Source organism: Dreissena polymorpha, chromosome 4, assembly GCF_020536995.1.
Source record: "Dreissena polymorpha isolate Duluth1 chromosome 4, UMN_Dpol_1.0, whole genome shotgun sequence".
Lineage (NCBI taxonomy): Eukaryota > Metazoa > Mollusca > Bivalvia > Myida > Dreissenidae > Dreissena > Dreissena polymorpha.
Window position 1 is genome coordinate 85,003,384 of NC_068358.1, and position 25,842 is coordinate 85,029,225.

The 25,842-nt window shown below is 33.9% G+C and overlaps 1 long non-coding RNA gene across 1 annotated transcript; it reads right to left on the reverse strand.

The window, feature by feature from the left end:
* Window positions 1-25,842, reverse strand: LOC127875920 (uncharacterized). The gene is made up of 2 exons (XR_008047514.1): window positions 25,618-25,842; window positions 1-121 (listed from the first exon to the last, which is right to left on the reverse strand). It is a non-coding gene; the product is annotated as an uncharacterized LOC127875920 (long non-coding RNA).

Genomic DNA, 25,842 nt, shown 5'->3' on the forward strand with positions numbered 1-25,842 from the left:
CCTTCGTCTGTTAATTCCAGCACTGGTCAAACACCGAACCGGATGATTTTCAACCATGAAATAATCTTGCCTTTACAATCATGTATTGGTTTGCCGCCTCAGTGCAATGCAGCCGATCAACCTGAAACATATGTAACGGACCTAAATGATAATCTCATAACAATCCACAATCAAGCCAGAAAACGTCTAAAAAAGCGAAATTAATTATCGCAAGCGTCATTATGACTTGCATGCAAATGTTCGACCTTTCATCATTGGTGACCCTGTATGGTTGCACGACACAACACGCCGACCTTGAAAATGAAGCAAACTGTCTCCTAAGTGGAAAGGCCCATATGTGATCACTAAACAGATAGACGACCTTGTATACATGATTAAAAAATCAACAGTGGCAATGTCGCGGTTTTGACGCGTTAACGTAACGTTGCGCCACTTTATGTAACGTTGTTTTTCACGTGACGTAACGGTCACATGCTGTTATATTATTTTATAATTTTAAATACAATAAAAGAACGAAATTGAACACAACGTCTTATCACTTTAACAGCGCGATAAAAAGTTGATAAACAATGTGATTGATACACATGTGATACAAAATGAACTTATAAAGAATTCTATTCTGGAGTTTAGGTGATTAATTGATACTTTGAGAGTAACTGAGATAATTATTTTGACTAATAATTTGTGCTTCAAGTATTTTTGTAAGATGAACATTTGATCAGACTCATTACAGATACATGTTGCTTAATTATTTTGAGGCTCCCAGAATGTCGCGATTTTAGCGGGATAACGTAACGAAGCGCCACTTTATGTAACGTTGTTTTTAACGCAAGGTCATATCCTGTAATATTATGTTATTATTTTAGATACAGTACAGGAACGAACCTGAACACAACGTCTTATCACTAACAACGTCTTTACATGCACAAAGTAAAGAAATACATGTTGACAGATCCGATCGAAATGGCGAATGCACCAAAGAGCCTCTTTTAATCCAGAATATGCTTTTTTTTCTTAGTCAACCCTCTGAAATATGTTCAGATCGATGATGTCGATGGACATCTTTCCCCTGAGTCACAGTACGCCTGCTACTTTATGTAAAATGGTCTACTGTAAGAAAAACCTGGTATTGAAGACCGCCTCTCTAAATGGGAAGAAGCCTTTAAAACCCCCCCCCCCCCCAAAGCACAAGGCAACTCATTATCTCTTCCTCCTTGCAATCATCATCACCTTCGACTCTATCAAGGCCTTTGCCGAATCCATTGCTGGACTATTTCAAGTCCGTCTAAACCACAACTCTTCAGTGACCGTCTGGCAATGAAATCGTTAAAGCGGCGCAAGTCATTGGTTAAAGACGCCCCTGAATTACTTGGAGATTGTTTACTTTTCATGACAGCACCACCATTATCAAAGAATTTGCATCACTTCTCGGAATTCGATCATCTGACATTCACTCCATCCGGAAGAAGGAAAACATCATCGTTAAGACTTTCCGTTTGGCTGAGGAGGACACCCAAACGCTTTACTCTCTCACACCATTACCACTTTATCCAGATGATACTTCAGAAACTCATGATATATCATCAGAACCCAAAAGTCCACGTAGAGATCCAACTCCAAGCCCAATTCAAGATGTCCCCAACACCGACAAATAAACGAGAGAACAGCCATCCACTTTTTCTTCTACAACGACATATGATGAACTTCCCACATATCATCCAGTATCACTATTGAGTCCATATGGACGAAGGTATTCGTATATGGGCGGGATCAATGTAACGCATGCGCGATTGCCGGTGCCATTTTGAAACAACTTGGCGGAGCATGTTTAAGTGTTTGAAGGTTGCGATGCCATTGCACGGGCGAATGAGTTCATAAATAAACAGGAATTGATGAACAACGAACGATTTGTCAATGTCAAATTTGACAATTTCAAATTGCCAGGTACATGTAGCACTGTTTGTGTGATTAAGTATTTAATCGCTTAAAGGAGATTTGGCTGTGCATGCCATGGCATGAGGCTGATGGGACTTTTCAGCTTTAGAACGATGATGTATGAGTTAAACTGTTGTGTTTAAATAACGTTTTAATGTATATTTTCAGTGTTTATTTAAAGTGATATTATGGGAATCTAACAGTTTATAGGTGTCTTTCGCAACCGTTGTTCATTTTTTGGTGTTTTCACTTCATATACACTTATTTTGTTAATGCGGCATCAACATACTAACACAATATCCCGGAAAGAGAAAAATGATCCATTTGAATATCAACCGTACTTTCAGAAAGTTTAAGTTGACACAACTAAAAACCGTATGGGGAATATGCGACATAGATTAGAGATTACTATTTAACTATTGATGTGATAAAGGAACTTACAAATGCGATTACACTTGTTTAATACTCAGAAAATATTTTTATGAGAAAAAAATACCTTTAACTACATGTTTGCCAAAGTATTGAAAATAATCAACAAGCATGAATGAAGAGCATGATAAAAAAATGTGTCGCACTGTTCGAGTGCATTTTGCGACACTGGAGCTGATATGAAAACATAGTACCGTAGCTGAATAAATTTCGGGCTAAACATTATAGTGATATTATGGGCATCTAACAGTTTATAGGTGCCTATCGCAACCGTTGTTTATTTTTGGGGGTTTTACTTCATATACACTTATATTTGTTAATGCAGAATCAACATACTTAAACAATATCCCGGAAAGATATAAACTAATGCATTTGAATCAACCGTACTGTCGTTTAACAACTGATGATGCATGTACGATTTGAACCTAAATTTAGTTTTAGGGCAGATTCGTTCATACGACACAGACACAATTTTGTTTTACGGATCATTTCGGCTTAGAGGACGTGGTGAGTCATGTAAAATATCATACATAAAATATGTTTTTAATAAACAACTGGTAGCAAGATGAGCTGCAGATAATTGGTCAGTAACCACATTTTAACTAACTCTTTTGACCTGTTAATGCTTTTCAGCTCAATTCAACAGTGAAAAATGACAATAATATTACTTTAATAATCACTTCATATCAGTGATGGGCATCTTAAAATATACGACAAATATGAAGACATGAATGTCTATAAAGCCAACCTAGCAAACATAATTTGCATTATTCATTAGACACATTCTTTGATTAACAAATACGCAACAGTTCATTATTTAAAATTTGTATTTAAACTATTTTGTTGACACTGAGTAACACTATTTTTGTCAAAATTCTCATTTTTCCCCCACTTTGTATTCTATGCAATTAAATTAGTAAAAAAAGAGATTTGAGATAGAACTGCATTGATATAGACAACTGAATCTAAATTTTTATATAAACATATTTAATTTCCGTTTTCTATGACATGTTATTCTATTATTTTGTGGTCATTAATCTCAAAACAGTAAAAAATATGTTAAACAATTCAAATGGTCCTTCGTCGAGCCTCTATAAAAATAGTACATGAACACTAGCAGGTCAATGATAATGTCCATGTTTGTAACTTTGAAGGAGTCTTTAACGGCCAGCTCAAGCCTATGGGCAAAACACTTGCTACATGTAGCATCTTGGATCGTTACATTTTTTCACAATGGGCTGGACTGTTATTAGATTGTGTGAGTAACTGCTTTAAATTAGGTGTTGTGTTTTATACTTAATTATTTTTGAATTTTGTAAAATTTGGTTCATTTTTGGATAACTTAGTTTTTAAAATGTCAATATTAATTTTCAGGACACTGAACACTTCTTTATTTTTAGAATTATATGTACAAATAAATGGTATAACATATGTATTTTCCGCAGGTTTTTCTGTTTGTAAAATTTCATGCGGAAGCCAAGTTCATGATCGGAAACAAAATTGAAAATTATTTTAGCCAGCGTATACTGAATGTTTATTTTTGTATGTTTATTAAGGCACGATTAAAAGGGACCGTCAAGCACGAATAACGAACAAAAGAAAAGTTATAAAAATGCCGTATAATGTTTATTCGCTCAAGAATAAACTGTCTTATTCAACGCAAACGCTATTTTCCTAAAGGGATCGCCGACAACCAAACCCCAGTGTTATAATCCATCCTACCCTGTCTACTGTAACACACAGACTCGTCCACTAAGTACAAAACCACTGCCCGTGCAAATTGTCGGTCTTTTACTAGCTCGTCGCATCACAGGGTAGGTCGCGCTATGGTTTACAAGTTTACCTTTACCACCCACCCTCCCACTTAATTTTTTTTGTAACACGATGCTTGCTAGATTTTTGTTATATTCCAGTGTTGTCGAGAATCACATCGTCATGGCTGGGACTTAACAGCGTACGGAACATCGTCAGTGTGTCAAATGGTCTACTTAGTTCGGCCCCCAACGACAGGTTCCTGCGTAATTGACCGTACCAGTGTTAGACAATTTTCAGTTTTGTGCGTTACGGAGTACAACACAGAACGTATGTCTAAACATAACGCACCCCACAAAACAGGTACATGTGCGGTTCGAACATGCGTATGGTTGTCACGTGAGTGATGGTTACTTACTCTTTTGACCTGTTAATTCTTTTCAGCTCAATTCAACAGTGAAAAATGCCCATAATATCACTTTAACAGGTCAAAAGAGTTAGTTAAAATGTGGTTACTGACCAATTATCTGCAACTCATCTTGCTACCAGTCGTTTATAAAAATATATTTTATATTCGATATTGATATTCGAGCCGAAATGATCCGTAAAACAAAATTGTGTCGTATGAAAGAATCTGCACTCAAACTATATTTAGTATCACATCGTACATGCATGATCAGTTGTCAAACAAAAGTACGGTTGATATTCAAATGCATTATTTTTCTCTTTCCGGGATATTGTTTCAGTATGTTGATGCTGCATAAACAAATATAAGTGTATATGAAGTGAAAACATCAAAAATAGACAACGGTTGCGATAGACACCTATGTAATGTTAGATGCCCATAATATAACTTTAATGACAAGTATGTCATTTGCAGTTATTTATTTCTATTGTAAATTAAATATCAGGGCGCAAATAATTAAGTGTAGAGTAGGGTCGGGTAATATCGTCCGGTGGTATTTATCGCACTCATTTAAATTATTGTTATTTCTTATACGTATTTGAAAAATTATGTCATTTATTATGACATCATACATCTAGCATTTTTTCTAAGAACGACTTCTACCAGATTCATTAAGCGCTTTTTGTTTTCGATCGATGAAAACCACACCGTATCTTAATGTGAGCGTCAACATCAACATCTGTAAGGTAGGTTACAAATCATTGTTAGTCACAAAACATCTGTTTAATGCTATAAAGTGTTGAAATAGTGAGAAATAATAATTTGTATCCTTTATATAATGACTGTTAATCGTTAATGCCAAAAACAATCACCGTTGTTTATTTACTTGTATGGTCGAACATTACCACTCAGAATTGTCAATTGCGGGAAAATATCGTTCATGCTGAAGTAAGTATATCCAAACTATATATTACCCCTTTGAGTATGCAGAATCATGGCAAAGAAACTTAGACAAAAATATTTAGATGCCAATTAAAAATTGCTATAACTATGGCAAAGAGTGGCGCTGTGTCAAAGCGGAAGGAATCAGAAAAGTTTGCAACTACCGATTCCACTGTTAAAGATGCTTGTAACTCAACCGTACAATGTTTCTTTGATTTGCTTTGTGATTTTGTTCAAAACTAATTTTGTTAAAGAAAAAATCACATAAACCTTCAATTTCAGTACAAGAATTTGATTTTTTTTATAACTTATAAAGTGGACGATAACTACCTCAAGTGTCCGAAAACTGCCAACATACACCTTGTATTTTTGTTAGTGCATTCTTGCATCAAACACGTTAAGACTATTGTAAGCATATCGGCATTTTCACGTTCAACTGTCAAATAACCTAAGTGTACAAATTGATTGCGAATAAATCGCAAGTTAGTGCCATTAAATGCAAAAACATGTTAAATGGGCGATAACTACCCACTTTACTCTAATATGAAAACGGGTTGGAACAGTCCAACACAAATATAGATGGTAACCTAGCTGAAATATCTAAACATCATACAAAAATATTTAATTTGCCAAAAAGTGTACAAATTGATTGCGAATAAATCGCAAGTTAGTGACATTAAATGCAAAAACATGTTAAATGGGCGATAACTACCCACTTTACTCTATATGAAAACGGGTTGGAACAGTCCAACACAAATATAGATGGTAATCTAGCTGAAATATCTAAACATCATACCAAAATATTTAATTTGCCAAAAAGAAAATTAATATATAGATAAGTCCGGATTCACTTTGCATTTTTACATATAAATCTATAAATATCAAAAACAATATGTATGCATTAAATTACAAGTTAATTTATCGTTTTAACGCAAAACAGACTGATCTGACCTTATAATACCTACTATTAAACAATTCATCGATTTTACAGTCAACTCAGTACATAATTTTTCATATCGAAACTTACCTCTCGCCAATCTGATGCCACAAGATATTTTTGTTTTTAGCTGTTGTAAAATTAGACTACTTGCCAAACAGCCCATTGTAGTGGCGTTTGATTCCTCTTTCTCATTGTGGGACCAGATTTTGGCCCGGCTTGCAACTTTCGAACTGTCTGTCATATTTTTGTTGCAGACGATACCGGATGTTGACAATGTTGCATTTCAACTCAACGAAACGATAACGAAAGTAAAGAAATCGTTGATTGCGAGAGCTCGTAATGAGGTTATTTACAAGGGTCTTATTGACACTGTTCACGAGGATTGTAAGATCGGTCGTATGTGCCCGAGTTACGATATAGAAGCATTTACGATACTATAATTTTATTCAAACAATAAAATCCCAATCTACAAATTAACACCCTAAAAAAACTGCAACAATCATTTGATGACAAATTACAGTAAAAAATAAAACCAAACAGCTTTGCAATATATCATATATCAACGACATAGTTATTTAGAATTTTGCCATAAAATAATTTATATGCTTTGCTTTCGGTCGAAAAGGGTTTTAAAGAAATTGATACAATAAAAAGTGCATTTTGTCCCCTACCGGTTTCACTGGAGGGGACTTATGGTTTTCGCTCTGTGTGTCCGTCGGTCCGTCTGTCCGTCACACTTTTATGGATCCTGCGAAAACTTTGAAAGTTCGTCATATTTTTTCATAAAACTTGAAACATGGACAGATGGCAATATGGAGATTATGCACGTCATTTCATTTTGTTCCTACGTCAAGAATTCTGGTTGCTATGGCAACAAATAGACTAGAAATTCTGCTGAAAATGGTGTATCCTGCACACTCTTCTGGATCCTGCGATAACTTTAAAAGTTCTTCATATTTTTTCATGAAACTTCAAACATGAATAGATAGCAATATGGACATTATGCACGTCAATTCATTTTCTTCCTACGGCAAAAATTGTGGTTGCTATGGCAACAAATAAAAAAAAAAAAAATAATAATCTGACAATGGTGGAGCCGGTAGGTGACATATATTGCTTGGCAATGGTCTTGTTAATTCTTAATTACAAATGTATGTCTTTGAAGTACGTGAACATACTAATATACGTGTAAAATTGTACCCAATGATTGAATGAGTCATAACTACTTGCTTGTTATATGTCATTATGATATAAATAAATACTATGTGTTACCGTCATTTCATTTTGTGTTTTCTCCCTTTTTGTTTGGTCTGACAAATACTCATCCGGTCTGACAGAATTTGTCAATCCGTCAGACCGAATGAGAGAGGTATGGTGCTCAGGTTTCTGATAAAACTGAGGCCAGTCTTAAAATGAAGATTGGTTCTTTGTACAAAAGAGATAGAAAACTTGTGCGAGATAAAAAAATGCAGAGTTGAAAAGATTTAGAGCAGAAGATTGTGTCTTTTCCAAGAGCAATAACTTAACTGTTGAAGATGGTGCTAGCAGTGCTTATTCTGATACGGTCCAGTTATTAGACAGTAAAACAAAACATGTTGTAACTGAACACATACATTTGAAAAGGGTGATTAAAGAAATAGATAATGAAAATCGAATCTTATCTACACAAATTGATAGAAGCGAAAGAAAAGTTGAAATGTTGTTTGGTCTATTGAAAAATATACATAGAAAGTGTCATTATGTACTTGTGACAGGGAAAGAAAAATCAGGTTTAGAAAAGGAGTGTAGTGAATGGGAACAGACATTTGACGAGATGTCAGATCAGTTTAATATGACATTAGATGAGACATTGATTAGGAGGAGTTCAAAGACTGGTTAGGGTCTTTTGTCGTCCATGATTGTCAGGATACAGCTCCTCATGAGACGCCGAATCAGCAGGTCGTGCCGACACTGACGTCTGCGGAACAGCGGGAGACGGTTAACCCCTTGCCCCTGATAGCAACATCGGAACAGGTGGTGGTGTTTTCCCCTATGGTGGCAGCCCCCCAGGGGACGACCGCTGTGGACTAGGATCCAATAAGTGAGGCGATCAGACAATCTACAATACAGGTGTTGAATGCAATTAGAGAAGGACATACTTCCATACTGAGTGCCATCAATGAAAACCAAAGGGGCACAGTTAAATTGCTTAAGAAGATACGGGACGCTCTACAGAAAACTAACAAATACCCCCCCCCCCCCAAAAAAAAAAAGAAACAAAAAAAAAACAACAACGCTAACTGTGCCTGTTTATAGTTTGTTGTTTTACTACCGCACTATCTAATGTGGCAATGACATTTGTTTACTTTACTAGTGTTCATGTTCTAAAACTACATGTACTGTTTGTGTTTAACTTAAAATTTTACTTAAATGTGTATTGGCTATAGGAGTTTAGCCAAATTTTGTGGTGGTTATGATATGAACTGTTTTTTTCCCCACAAGTTTTACCTTTTCTGTAAATACTTGTCCTGGAATGATCATTCCAATAGTCAGTAAGTTTAAACAAACATAAAAAGTAATCATGTTTGTTACTTGCCACTTTAGTCAGAAATGGGTGACTCGTTCTTTCTTGTTTTAGTTGACTAGGAGACTGTCTGATCCGAGACGCACTTTCACCTCAATTATTTACAATACAAGTGCTTGTCCATACCTTTAAGAACGGCATTTAATGAATGAACATATATTTTTTATGTATATCCATATGTGTTTCACGATGATCTTTGAAATTATACTTAGTATTCGTTATTTATATGGCTATAGAATGCGTCTGATTCTATATCAATAAAGAATTTCTTAAGGAACTAGAAAGGTTATTGTTTTCATATGTATTGCTTAATTCCTATCGCATACATGGGTTGAATAAATTAATTTATATTTCGAGTAAAGTGAACACTATAATTGATAGGGCACAGTTGTTTTACTATAATAATTTTTCGATACTTAAGGCTACTATGCGCAACACATTTTAATTAAAATTTAATTTAACAATTTATCTTCTTAAATTCAAAGGATAGTGGATAAAATGCCGTTCAACTCAAAACACATGGTGAAGTTAGATATCAACTATTCTTTTTAAAACAATATTTAGCGTATTTGGTAATATTTCCTAAAATAAAGCTTAACAATTAAAAATCATTGTTTCTCATGGCAATTGCAGAAATTTCAACGCCATATGTGGTCTGGTTAAATAGATGTTTGTAAAAACAAAATGCTCGTTTTTATTATTGTTTTGCATATTTACGTCCATTTTAATTTCCCGCAACAATATCTATTCATACGACACATGAACACTAACACGGTACCATTTAAGTGTTCGTGCGTCTTATGAATATATATATATATTCGCGTTTAAAACATTATAATTTAGTTTTTTCTTGTCAATGTAAGAGTGTTATCCGTTTGAGTGCATTTATGAATGAGAGGTTCAGGCGAGGATTGGAAACCTCACAGCCCCAGTAATGGACCATGGAGAGTTTTCCTCACGCAAAGCAGTTTGATTGCACTTCATATGGTGTCTATGTAATTCATGTAGGGTGTGTTGAAACAAATCATGAACACCATCAACGTACTTGTGATGCTTCACATGTTTTAAAGAAAACTAGAGTAATGCTAAATTGTCAAAATAAATTTCCTTCAGTTTGTGGAGAATTACTTTTTCCTGGACAAGCAATGATGTGGAGGAAAAGAGAAATCAGATTGCATTGTCATTAACTGCTTTCAGCTGCGTACATGCATGATACACATGCTGGCGAATTCGACTGTTAGTAGCAGTAGCAGTAACGTCAAAACCAAAATGGACGCCGCGTTTGTTGTGCGTAGACGCCGATTAAGACGCTTTTCGCCCCGTGTTTTGTTGGACGACATCCCAGAGGATATGTTTATGTCGCGTGACATACCTATCAAAGAAGTGTTCTTGAAATACATAAGTAAACTTGATTCGCAATGATTAATTAGGTCAAAACCTACTGTATGTGTTATGTGATAACATTATATTGTTCAACAACAGTTAAACTACATGCGCTTTCCGCCGCTCTAATCATTTGTGCAATAAACGATCGATGTGGCTGTAAGCATCTATCTGCATTGAAAGAGATGGGAGTTCGGATATTGTTTATGTTCGGATAGGTGCTGAATGGAGCCTAGTCTTAAAAAATAATAATAATTTGCTCAAGGTTTTTGTTAATTTATGAACGCTGTAAATTTCGAAACAATCTATAAAATTGTCTTAGTCCTGTGATTCTTTAAAGGGATCTTTTCACGCTTTGGTAAATTGACAAAATTGAAAAAAGTTGTTTCAGATTCGCAAATTTTCGTTTTAGTTATGATATTTGTGAGGAAACAGTAATACTGAACATTTACCATGGTCTAATATAGCCATTATATGCATCTTTTGACGATTTTAAAACCTAAAAATTATAAAGCGTTGCAACGCGAAACGATTGAATAATTTGGAGAGTTCTGTTTTTGTCGTTAAATTTTGTGAAACTACGAAGATTGCTTATATAAGGTATAAAATACGTTAAGTATGTATACTCGGCGGAATAGCTCAGTAGGCTAAAGCGTTTTTACTTCAGGACTCTGGCAGGACTCCAGGGGTCACTGGTTCGAAACCTGCTCCGGGCAATGTTCTTTTCCTTTTTTTAATTTTATTATTGATTTTTTACTGGAGCTTTTACGATCCAATGTTTACATTTATCAATATAAAGAATTTAATGAATAAGTTAAAAAATGCCAAAATCTGTGAAAAGGCCCCTTTAATATAAATGATTCTGCTAAATGATTTAAAATGTGCCTTGTTTGGGGACTCTGTTATACAACCCACAACCACTTAACACATAATTGGGGATATAACAACTGAGTTAGCAGAATAACATGTTCTTAAACGCACACACGCTACTTTTTTTTTTCAAAGACTTAAATGTAATAATAGTATTTAATGTTTCATGTCCTACAGGTTCTCGTCAGTTTATGATTCTTGGCAAAAGGGAACATATACTCAGAGCTGGCTGATCTTCATGGGATCAGTAAATCATCCGTCTCACGAATTATACATGCGTTCGCACGTTAATTCAATCAACAAGTGTATTATAAACATTCAGTAAATGTCTTTATTTCTATTTTATAAATACTTTTTATTTATCATCAATTCATCCACCAAGATTTAAAACTCTTATTTCTAAATAAATCATATCTTACAATCTATTGTAGATATTTAGGGAAATAATAAACTTTAAACTCATGGGTCAAATTGTTCAGGGATAAAACAATTTAAGTTTATTTACTTTTCATTGTGTTTTTAATTCACCAATTTATTTAGTTTTGCTTTGATATGTCAAATGAAAATCAATAGATAACGAAAACTAAATCAAAGTTAACAAAATATATACTGTACACATGATTTATCAATTAATTTAAACACATGAAACATATCATATGTTTCCAGTCGATGTTCAAGTACAAACACGCGTGAAGAAGGGATTCTTCAGACTATGCGAACTGCCACAAGTTATGCGAGCAGTGGATGGAACTCTGATACCCATTATAGCCCCGAAGGAACACAATGAAGCGTTTGTACGTAAGAAAGGCTTCCACGCACTGAATATTCAGGGCATGGTAGATTCGGAATTAAGGTAATTCAACTGATTGACACTTTTTTCAATATGTTTCAGTAAATTATATGAATGAAGTAAGTAAGGAGTTAATTTGGTGTATACATCCTATTCTATACTTAATACCATAGCATTAATTATGTTTCACCATTAACCTTTATTTTTTTACCTGTTTTGTAGACTGAAGATGCTTTTGTATATAAGTATATTAACTGGTTTCAATAATTCCATCTAATTCACACAGATACAAAATTGAAACCAGCATTTTAGGAATCTATAAAGTAGCTTTAAAATTCAGTTTATATATCCTCGACTTGCGTAATTATAAAGTCTAATAGATAAAAAACGCTGTTAATTTAAAGTTTCATCAATCGGTTGTGAAACATGAAGGATGCTTAATATTCTATGTAAGAATGTATATAGAATGTATAACTATGACGAAGACCGTAAAGGTTGAATTACGTCAGCTCAACTCGATATTTATTCTCAGTATTAATGACGATTTGTTAAATACGTCATCGATTTAATTGTGCGTGAACAGTTAAGGGGCTCTGCTACGATCTTTACTGTTATATTTTAACTTTAGAATTTTATGTTGACTTCCTAACGTATGCTATCATTTATTTTTCATTTAGGATGTCTAAATATGATTCTTGTGCTATATGTACCAAACGAGTCTGTCCAAAAGAAAGGAGTACATTTAATTACAAATGTTTTACTCTTGATGAAGGTCTTCGACCGAAACCTTGAGTAAATTGATGTTGAGAAACGATGAAGTTGTTTCTACGTTTTCTATAAGTATTCAAAAGAAACGAGGAAATCGAAAATTCTTAATATCTCCCTTTATCTAATTTTACAATAATAGTTTAATTTGAACACTTGAGTATTCACTGTAAAATGAATAGATGAGTTTACGGAAAAATACAGTGAGCAAGAACAGTTGAAAACTAACATCAAGTACTGGAGCTTTATTGATCGTAACCCAACTTATTTTACCATTATTCTCAACCATCTTCGTTTCCAACAGCAAACATGCCACATCTCGTTGGATGTTCTCCCCAACACAAGGCGATAATTTGCCTGCAGCAGCCTAGAATCAAGATTTTATGGGTTGAATTCGCTCGTAAAAATGTGCGAGGGAAAAAGGTCGAATTTGAAATTGTAATCAGTGTCAGTGGATGTTGAAAATGAAATTGAGTTGAATTTAAAGGGCAGTTAATATTTCCTTGTGTTATTTTAAAGTTAATGTTGAAGAATATTTATAATATTATTAATGTATCTAAATAATTATAATTCATCTGTCACAGACGCCGACTTCTTAAAATGTTATTTGTCTTAATGGTCACTTGTGTTTATGTTCACATGTTAAGCATTTATTCATTATTATATTAATCTAGTAAACTGTTTTTGAAATTATTGCTTGCATACGGATAAAAATTCGTTGAAGAAATCAGTGAAAATGCTATAAATGAATTACCTTTTGATTAATTGGATAATTGTGAATGAATAATGAGTTTGAATGTGTGATTGTGTTTGATTATTAATTTCAAACAAAGAAATGTGTCCATTATTAGTTACATTGCATACAAAAAGCATTGCAGATCAGTCTTCACGGTAATATAGAACAGAACAGAAAGTTTATTCATATAACTTGAACATTTACAGTTCATCGTTACATATACAAAACTGACAATATATAAACAATAAGCACATGCATAGTAATGCGAAAGTGACCAAACTAGTACATAAAAAGGTGTTAAAAATGCACTAAGGCCATCGAATTACTCAACGTTTGCATTCAATGTATTAGTTCTCAATTTAAAAGCATTTTTACAATATATCGCCAGTTTCTTTAGGACTTTGGTTCTATTAATTGTTAACAAAAGAATAAATTTATGCTAGGTCGGTTATAATAATATTTGTCAATATACATTTTTCTTATATCTGTATTAAGAGGACATACAATTAGAAAATGGTATTCGTCTTCAATATCATTTGAGTTACATATATTACATTTGCGTTCGTTTTTAGAAATATTTGTATGTCTCCCAGATTCAATTTTTAACATGTGGGACGAAAGTCTTAATTTTGATATGTATTTTCTTAAATTAAAGTTTTGGATTATGTTAAGGTAATCAGATAGTTCAAATCGATTTTTGAATTCTTTGTATAAAGTTAATGAACTTTTAACGTTTAAATCATTTAGCCACAAACTTATGTAAATATCAATTAGTCTATTTTTAAATATAGGAATAAATACATTTGCATTTACTGATTCTGGGTACATCCAAACATCTACAAAACCAGTGTTTTGAAGTAAGTCTCGTACTTTGGTAATCCAATTGTTACATCGTATTATATTTTCAGCACCATTTCTCATATAACATAGTGTACTATATAATATACAATTAGTTTGTTTAACAGTATACAATTTTATTTATATTTATAAAATAAATATAGTTTAACCACTAGCCCGAATTATGATGCTTTATTGCAAACAGACAAAAAATCCAATAGCCAAACTATATAAATTATTAATTTCTAGTAGCCCGATTAACATTTAACCAGTCCCGGGCTGTCGGGCTTATAGTTATCGTGAAGACTGTTGCAGATAATATATTTATTACCGAATAAACTAAATATTATTATTTTTTTAAAGTAATGTAATATACTAGTCGTGATATTTTAATCAATATAAAATACATGTAATAATTGTAAACAAGAGGGCCAAGATGGCCCTAATTCGCTCACCTAATCATTACCAAACGTCAAACTTGACCTATATATTGTCCAGAAAAACATCCTGGTCAAGTTTCATCGATCATTATTGAACCAAAACTCTGGCGTATGGAGTGTTTTTGTTTTTGTAAGATTTGTAAAATTTAAACCAGGATTTGAGGAATCTATAAAGTAGCTTTAAAATTCAGTTTATATATCCTCGACTCGCGTAATTATAAAGTCTAGTAAAACAGCTGTAAATTTTAAGTTTCATAAATCGGTTGTTAAAAATGAATGATGTTTATTCTATATAAGAGTGTATATAGAATGTTTAATTCAAAGGTATGACGAAGACCGTAACTTTAGGTTGAATGACGTCACCTCAACTGGATATTTATTCTCAATAATGATGACGATTTGTTAAATACGTCATCGATTTAATTGTGCGTGAATAGTTCAGGGTCTTGCAGTATGCTACGATCTTAACTGTTGTATTTTAATTTTAGAATTTTATGTTGACTTCTTAACGTATGTTATCATTTATTTTTCATTTAGGATGTCGTAATATGATTCTTGTGCTTTATGCACCAAACAAGTCTGTCCAAAAGAAAGGAGTACATTTGATTACAAATGTTTTACTCCTGATGAAGGTCTTTGACCGAAACGTTGAGCAAATTGATATTGAAAAACATTGAAGCTGTTTCTCTGTTTTCTATTATTATTTTAAAGAAAGGAGGAAATTGAAAACAGACGGAAATAAACCACTTATTAATCCTTGCGAAAAATTATGATTAAGAAAGACGAAGTAACGGACTAAACTGAAATAAATCTAGTACTGATTAATGTTTATTGTATTTGTCACAGTTAGTCCTTGCATGTACCGACAGCAACACTAACTTGAAATACATCAGTACTGTGGAGACAGTTCTCAGACAGTTATGGTAGTTCCTTGACAACTCCCCGAAGAGAATGGCAGCATATCTAAAGAGACAGGCCAGACTTAAAGCTATCCACTTAGAAGATAAGGCTATGATAAAAATTTCTAAGAGTTTGAATAAGGCTGTAAACACAAATTGGTTGAGTTTCAAGGCTGCAATACATTCGGAATGTTTCTTAACATGATATTATGGACATTGTTCACTGTTGAATTGAGCTGAAAAGAATTAACAGGTCAAAAGAGTTAGTTAAAATGTGGTTACTGACCGATTATATGCAACTCATCTCGCTACCAGTTGTTTATACAAATATATTTTATATTCGATCAAATATATTTTATATTCGATATTTTACGTGACTCACCCAGTCCTCTAAAACGAAATAATCCGCAAAACAACATTGTGTCCTTGTGCCGTATGAACGACTCTGCACTAAAACTAAATTTTGGTTCACATCGTACATGAATGATCAGTCGTAAAACGAAAGTACGGTTGATATTCAAATGCATTATTTTTCTCTTTTCGGGATATTGTTTTATTATCTTGACTCTGCATTACCAAATATAAGTGTATATGAAGTGAAAACACCAAAAAATAAACAACGGTTGCGATAGACACCTATAAACTGTTAGATGCCCATAATACTACTTTAAAAATCCAATAATCGAACGATAACAACTTACTACTGTAGTGTTGAAAGGGAACCTCTTAATGTACATATTGAAATGTATGTCTGTTTTACAATGTTTAGGTTGTTGCAATTAGTTAATACAAAATTGGAATATTTATATGTTGTGACAATGTGTGTTGCCGTTTTGACGTGTCACGAATTCGTTCGGTTGGCCAATCAAAATATCGTTTACATTTTCAATACTCTCTGCTCTGGAGGTAGAATAGCCGAGGTCTACATCTAAAATGGCAACCAACATACAGGCCGACAAGAAATATGCCTTTTGTTTTACTTCATTAAAATCAAAATATTACCGCAGTTTGGAATCTGTTACTAGCGTGAATCAATATAGTTTCGTTTGTAATTAGTTAAAGTGATAGTATGGGTATTTTTCACTGTTAAATTAAGCTGAAAAGAATTAACAGGTCAAAAGAGTTAGTTAAAATGTGGTTAATGACCAATAATCTGTAACTCATCTTGCTACCAGTTGTTTATTAAAAATATATTTAATATTCCATATTTTACATGACTCGCCCAGTCCCCTAAGCCGAAACGATTCGTAAAACAAAATTGTGTCTTTGTGTCGTATGAACGAATCTGCACTAAAAATTAATATAGGTTTACATTGTACATGCATGATCAGTTGTCAAACGAAAGTACGGTTTATATTAAAAGTGTATTTTTTTCCGGGATATTGTTTTTGTATGTTGATGCTGCATTAACAAATATAAGTGTGTATGAAGTGAAAACACCAAAAATAAACAACGGTTGCGATAGACACCTATAAACTGTTAGATGCCCATAATATCACTTTAAGCGAGCTTCTTTCTAGCGCCGATCATGCGTGTATTTCCGGACTATGTGTGCATATAAATTGTACCGGAGTTTTGGCTACATTTGCTTAGATTCGTTATAATTATGTGCATTACTCATCGAATGTTATGTCAACTTGAATAAGGGATGGAGTGTCAGCCGAACACGAGGTGAGTGTATTTCCGAACATTCGTGTGTTTTTAAAAAAACGGTCAGTGTTTTTTATTTTTATACATTTTATTTCAATTGTATTATTTGTTACGATTAACACATGTTATTCAACAAAATAGGCATTCAAAAGGAAACGCAGCGGCCTCCTCACTCATGTCGGCAAATGTTACGTCGGTACAGTTGCGGTAGAAAAGTCGAGGGCAATTGTTACAAGCAATCCACGAGACAGGTACGTCATTATCGAAGAGGGCATCACATTTGCGTTCATCAATATCAAGTTCGTAGTCAGATGCGTCATTTGGTTCATATGCAATTTATGAATCAGAGCTGCTTGACAAAGTCCGTTTTCGTTTAGTTGCTATCTTAATCTTCCTGTTAACTTCTTTTTCCTTCAACCTCTGTTTTTTTTCACATACCTTATTCTTTTCTTCTCTCTCCTTTTGCTTCAAAGCCTTTTCCTTGTCTTTCTCTTGCTTTATTAGCTCTCTCTCTTCTTTTCTGTTTTTCCCTTTCAAGTTTTTCTTTTTGCTTTTGTCTTTCTATCATAATCTGTCTAAATTTGACACCAGTAACGGCTTTTTGGAGCGATTTCCGTTTCGCTTTAGCCTTAGATATACTCAAAGGAGCATGTGGTAACTGCATCATCTGACAGCTCAGAAGGTTCCGTCCGAAGTTCCACTGTTGCATGGACATTGGTTTGGACAGGAAGGGGTTTGATATATTGAAGAATCAGTTACACTTTTCTTCATAACAGAAGTTTCTTGGTAATTGGGCTTATCAATCGACGGTCCTTTTACTGCGTCACGGCGAAAAATCCGAGACGGCTCCAATTGGCAGTATGCAAAACAATGCTCTCGTCGAGTGGAAAGAGACCAACGTATTTGAACGCCTTGATAGCATGTTCAAATGTAGCCGACTTTTCCCATGCTCCATTAAAGACGCTTGCAAAGCGGTGTTTGGAATATTCTGAATTTGGTAGCTCCGAGTCTCTTTGCCCCATTTCTCTTTGAAAACACCAACTATTCTAAAGTCAACGGGTTGGATAATGTGCAAAGCATGTTCCAGGAGGTGGAAAAAAGTCAAATGTTTGGACCTTGAGTATTGTTAGATCTAACTTCTTAAGATAATGGAGGACCACGAAGGGAATTTTTTACTAACATGTTAAACAGTGTGGCCATATCACGTGGTTCGTGACGTCATTTTGGCTAGCACGCAAAGTAGAAAATTGTAAACATTGCCTCCGCTAAGAAACTTCAAATCCACGTAAGTATCTTATAATTTACTCTATTTTGACGAAATAAAGCGCAGGCTATGGGTAAAGTTGAGCACTATTCCCGGTTATATAAATATTTGACACCAGATACGTAGTTTGGTCTATCATTCGAGGCAAATTCCTAAGTTTTACGTTACAATGCACGCAAGCACGACAAGCACATTTTAAATCTTCCAAAATATCCGTTTTATATTCATTTTGCAGCGAACTATTATATGCGGACGTCAATAATTCCATATAAAATGTGTTTTGTCCGAAAACAGTATTTTAAAACACCATCTAATGACATTTCTAATGTACACCAACAATTTGGCATACACGACAAGCAACAAAATTCAAGGCAAGCACGACAAGTCGATATTCGGCTAAAACGACCAGTTATAAACTATGTTTCTGAAGCGATGTTATTGTCGAGTTAAAAAACAAAAATATAATTAGAATTTCAAAACATTTTCTTGATCCGGCACATAAAACACAACAAATACAATAGCTTCGATGCTGTCTTGCACAAGTGCTTAAAAAATGTGAAACTTTCACAAAAACAAGCCATGGAATCTGATAGAGAGACTATATGTCTGACAAAAAGTTCCAACTTAATCTGGCGACTGTCTGACACACCCTTCTGGAGTCAGGTTTCAATTAAATCTTTTGATTTCGATGAAAAGTCCATAATAAATCCACTATCGTTAATACGAACTGATTGATATAAAATTGCAAATTTGACGCAACATATCAACACATGTTTCTTTGATCGTTGTATACTTTAGTGAAAGATGATAACGTATATTTGCACTTGTATTTTTGGTAGGATTATATAAGTTACATTTGGTTAGTAGCATATTTTTGAACGTTTTTTTATAAAACAATACTCAATGCACAAATATAGATTCATAACAAGTGATATATCGATCGGAGTTGCAGTTAACTTGGCTTTCGATTGATCCTACTGTTGGTTATGTCCATGTTCTTTCCAACTGTTAAGGTTATTGCATGGATTAAACTGTACTGTTTAAAACGTTGATTTTAATTGCTTTAACATGTAGATTTAGTAATGCCCGTTGTCTTGTTATTAAATATGGTTATTAAAATTGGATGAAATATTTTAAACGGTAACACACATGACACATACATTACATCTATAATATTATAATACTCTAATAGTGACAGAACGGTGATTACAGAATATAAAAAAAATCATGTGCATTTGATTTAACATATTTTATATTTTCAGATATACAGCATGACGGCAGAAGCGCGACAAATATGTGCTATATGTGCCAGAGGATATAAGCACAGACGCAATTGGTATATCATGAAAGATCACACGTTGGGATGTTACCCTTTAACTTTTGCGGGACTGCATTTCCATCTAGACGACAATAACAGAGACACAGGCCATTGTCATATAGCGCTCTTGAGTGTTAGATATGTGAGCACAAGGCAAGTACTCGGGCGCATATGCGAGGACATCTGAAAACACAAAGTGAATACAAAACACATGTTTGCAGAGTGTGCAAAGCCCCCTTCAACAATATCAGCACACTTAAATGACTTTGTAGGTACTACGGACATAAACACAAATGACTTGAATAACGTGGTTTCATCTGTGATTTATTTGTGATTTACCCGTGATTTAAAAGTTGTGATAATAGCTTTATCATCAACTCTAAGTCATAATTAACATTTGAATCATATATGTTTATACCACTATGTTTACTTGTGGTGTTTCTTCGTGTTAATTGCATTTTATTTTATTGTTAGCGCTACAATTATATTATAGCAAAATCTGAGTTTTATTCGATAAAAAGTGTTATGTTCGGGTAGATATCACCTTGGTCTGCCACAAACAGCTTCAAACCTTTGCACATTCAGTATACGTTGAAATCTATAGGCAGTGAAAATACGAAAATGTCCCTTTTATTGACATTGGGCGTTAAGTGTTTAGCTTTATTTTACGAAATATTGTACGAAATATTCGTTGATTTTGAGTAGTAATGTTACTTTAACACAAAAGCAATCCAGGATAAAGTGTGGGCCGCCATTTAGCACAAGGCACCCTTGATATAAAATCTAACATGTTTATGTATGTATCAACCCACATTTTGTGAATATGCAACAATAAAACTGCAATTATAATCAAATTGTTGTTTATTTTTTCAAAAACATTCTTTTAGAACTGCATTTCATCTAACAATACAAATGGTGAAATCGATACATTTATGTTAAAATATTGCATTAATATAAACTCCAAATATTCAAAGCATGTCCTATCTTCAGGACCTTTTAACATTTCTGGGGTTTTCGTGTATCCGTGCAAGATTGACACCCCTTGCAAAGCATAGCCATTTACTTCTGGGTGTTTGTCATACTTTTTGTGCACAAGTTTTAAATATCTATAGAAGAATGGCGAGACTGTTAGGTCATCTTCGAGGATAACTGCGATTTCAGAGCTATTGACACTGGGTTGCCACGTGGACAACCACTGTCCGTAGATGACTATGTGATTCTCATAGACATCACTTGATACTTTCCATGAAGGAAACGGAAACCTACTGCGATCTCGTATGTTGCTTCGTCTATATTACCAGAATCGGACCTGTCTATCCAAACCTCCAGTTTAACATTATCACCGAAGTACTCCGCCTTGTTTAAGGCCTCAAGCAGTCTAAGCAGAGACTGGGCTCTGTTATAGACAAGAACTAGTATCCGACAGCATTTGTACTAGTTGATGGTTGGGGTTCATTACTTCCATCTGTAATTACACTTGACGCAGCAGCTTCACTGTTACCTGATTTCTTTTTCTCATTCCTATATCTTGCCTGTCTTATTTTGTTTTGCTCTCTTAACTTCATCTGTTTCTCGTCATCGAGTTCAGCCATTGGAACAAAATAGCCCCTCACTCTTCGTCTCTCGGATTTAAGCCACTTATCTCCAAGTTGTTCTTTTTTTCTCTCTTTGTGTTCACGCATTCTTTGCGCCTTTGACTTCGCCATCCTGTAAAAAATTCAAATTACTTTGACACTTATATAGTCTCCAGAGGTCCATCGGAATGCAGCCTTATAGACAATAGCAGGCCAAGTTTGATTAGATATGTACATAAGTGGAATGTAAAGTGCAACACTAACGCCCCTTCACGTGGGCTTTACCTGTACTCCGTTACATTATAACACTAATGAGAAAACTTAATGATCACAGATTTAAAAAAAAGAGATGTGATTATCATAAACACAATGGTCCCCTCTGCGCCGCTTTGAAGCCATATATTTGACGTCTGACCTTAAATGATGACCTTGACCTTTCACCACTCAAAATGTGCAGCTCCATCAGATACATATGCATGCCAAATATCAAGTTGCTATGTTCAATATTGCAAAAGTTATGACCAATTTTAACGTTTTCGGACAGACAGACTGACTAACTGACAGACAGACAGATAGACGGACGGACTGACGGACAAACAAAAAAACTATACACCACCCTTCGGGGGCATAACAATACAGTTTTTAATCGATTTCAAAAACCTTGTTTTTAAGGAATAATATACCGGACCGTGCATAGTAACGTACGGGACAGTTGACTAAAATGATCTTGAGGACATGTTACCGCTTCTGCAATAGTTGATAGTGCTTAAATTATGTTAGTAGTATCAGTTGTAATATTATTAATTTGGTTCATTTGTTATCAACACAATTATGTGAATATAGTTGAACTTTTATTAGTGACTATACAAGCGACATACCATTTAAAATATATACATTGATAAGAATCTGTTCATGTAATAAGAAGCGTTCATTTAACACATATTCAACACATGCTGTTTCTCTAAATATAATACAAGATATATAAATTTAATTTAAACATGCATGGATACCAAAAAAAAAAGCACCATAGAACACGGAAACATTTAATAACATACGGGACGATGTCGCGTAACATACAATGCTTACTTTCTAAATGCCATTGCATAACCTTTATAGCATGAAACATTTTTACAATTTCAAGTAATTAAAATATAATTTAGATTACATATAAAACATACAGAAATATCTTTAAACCGGCAACAATATAAGTACAAAGACTTACCTTAGATAGTGCTACAAATCGAAATATTGGAAAAATCCGTTTATTCAAAATTTTGGCGGTCATCAAATTTTGTAAACATCCGGTTGAACTAGGTGACTACTATTGAACTCAAAGACAGTTAAACACAGAAAATATTAAGAAGTGAAACTCCAGCTGCTGGAGCAGTATTGAATTCTCATTAAAAACAATTAGTTGGTCCTTTATTTAAAGCTAGTGACCGATTGCCCAAACAGTACAAAACTGCACAATACAAACCAACATAAACACAAAATATGATTAAAGCTGGGGTCACCGGCTTGGAACGGTCAATGCAAAGCATTGGGGGTTTAAACCGGTTATAGAGCGCTCAACCTCACGCTTGGCCCAGCAATATTCATAATACATTTAAGTGTGAAGAAAATGTAACGTCATAGCATTGTAACTCAAATCAAACAAGAATAAAAGGGAATTAAAACGCATTCAATTTAATTACAATTTAATTACTCAATGGTATTGAAGAAACCAGAGCAACAGAGTTACAACTTTTTGACGAACGATAAAATGAAACTACAAACAAGTGTCAACTACATTCCTTCTTTATAGAAAAAGATTTAAGAATATAGCGTCATTAAGTTAATATTTCAGATAATCATCGCGAAAATACAGGAAGAAGCAGCAATAATGGGTGTAAAAATTCCATAATACATTGCTTGGTTGTTTATGTGACTGCTAAAAATTAAATTAATAATAATTAAATAAAAAAAGAAACGTCTATCAGAGAGAAAAATAAATAAAATTGAACGTTATAAACCCAATGACCTATACATGTAGCTTACAACTGGAAAGTTGATCGTATAACGTCAAAAAATCCATGTACCCAGGAACAGAGAAAGAGTTATGACGTAATTGACAGGCGAAGAAACAATGACGTGAAAAAAAAATCCAGGGGCAGTACTGTAAAGTAATAATAAAACTATTAATGGGGGGGGGGGGGCTACTGCAAAATTGTACTACTAATAAAACAAGTTTAGTTGATTAAATATTAAGAATCAAATATATAAAAATAGCAATTCCATTAAAGCGACATTATTGGACTCAAACAGTATATAGGTGTTTTGACAACTGACGACAGAAATGATTTGATGTACGATTTGAGTCCAAATGTAGTTTTCATGCAGATTTGTTCATACGACACAAAGACACAATTGTGTTCAACAGTGAAAAATGCCTATAATATCACTAATGATTCCAAATTTTTAGAGAAGAAAGATATAGTGAATCGAAAACATCAAACACGTGTTTTTAAGTACATAAGCATCGTACACTTTTGATAAAAACAAGTTAATTAAATTGAAAAGTTTAATAAGAACATTTGGTTTAACATATTTTAATTTGCGGACACGCTTCAAAACATCCCCGTAAAATGATGGATGGGAGATTCCATTATTTAAATGCCATTTTAAAGAAACATTATATTTTGAAATTAAATCACCATACTTAAGAGTAAAATTTAGCAAATTATTTTTTTAGGTTATGATACAAAAAGCCTTGTTTTAGCAATTTTTTTGTTAATCTTAGAATACGATCATTAAAATCTTTAATACATGAACATGCTCTGGCATAACGTTCCAACTGCGAAATGTAAATACATAGGAAGGTCCTTTAGGGATGTTGCCATCTAGGAACGGAAAATTCACAATTTCAAAGTAAAAATCGTCCCGCTTGTCGTATAAACTATTTTTGATCAAATTATTATTAATTCAGAAAAGAAATACTCGTTTTAGCGCCTTTTTAATGTACGCGTTTTCGTATGTTATGACCTTACGTTATTATCGCAAACGTCCGATCGGGATTCTGATGCGGTTGAAACAAATAGAACATATTTAAGAAAAATAAGACAAGTTAAAGTGAAGACAATGTAATCGAGCGACATTTTAATGATTATGCTTTTGTTTCAAATATGCCTATTTGAAAGGTAAATGTTCGTTAGTTAATGTCCCGTTCGTTATTTTTATAAAATTACGTTTAATGTTCAATTTTTGAGCTGATTTTTTTCAAAATTGTTTTGAAGACGCATTAAAAGTTTTACAAATGCTTGATAACATATACATGCCGTAGCATATTTGTCAAGTAATTGTGTTCTCTACTGTTTATTTTCAAATAAGTACGCCATGTAAAGAAAGCGTCTCGTACGTTTACCGAAATCGGCGACACGCATTAAACGTAAAATCAGAAAAATGTTCAGTGATTGAACAAAATTTAGTGCTGCCATTTTAAAATATACGCGTCTAGCTTTGGATGAACATCTATATGTTTGAAAAATGTTTATTTTACATCCGGGTCACTTGTTTGATTATTCATCCCGCTTCCGACGACAGCGATTTTGATATCTCTATCCAGATTTTGAAACAAAGTGAAAACACCAAAAAAGTTCCTCAACTCGGAATTGATGTTGCAATTTTCGCAGGGGGGAATAGTTAAACACAAAATCGGTAAGATTTATGCATTTTATAACATTTTTTTTAATATGCATGTAAAAACTATGGCGACATAAGCTGTCAGGGTTGTCTGAGAATGAGTCTTAAGGACCGCGTTAATGCGGTGGACAATGGGCCGCGACCGGTTGAGCAAATAAAACAAAGGTGAACTTACCTGGTATGAAATGTAACTACATATCCAAATAGCATTTTTCGTCTATTATGAAATTTTACATAATTAGTAATTATCCAATCAACCTACTTAAAACAAGAGCTGTTTTAATTAAAAGCCCCAAAATGAACTAACTGAGAAGAAATCGCCGTTACGATAGCACATTAAGACAGCTGGGTTTAGTAATATTTTTGTCCTAGTTGCAACAGAAAGGACGCTTTTTCAGAACGTATATAAGATATATCTTCAGCCGATTCGCTTTAAAATTTCGTACCTTTTGGATCCTTTCCGTGTAAGTCGGCGCTTTGAAATCGTTTGTAGTTTCGGCCGACGAAACAAAAAGACGCCCACTGTTATTAGTGTTATTTCCACCCGTAGTCTGATTTCCGAAGTTTAGTTTCCATTGTTGTGGATCCTCAAATTGTGGCACCTTTTTCGGTGGCATTTCTTAAAACAATTACACCGATTCCAACAAATATTCTTTTTATTTTATGCTGTT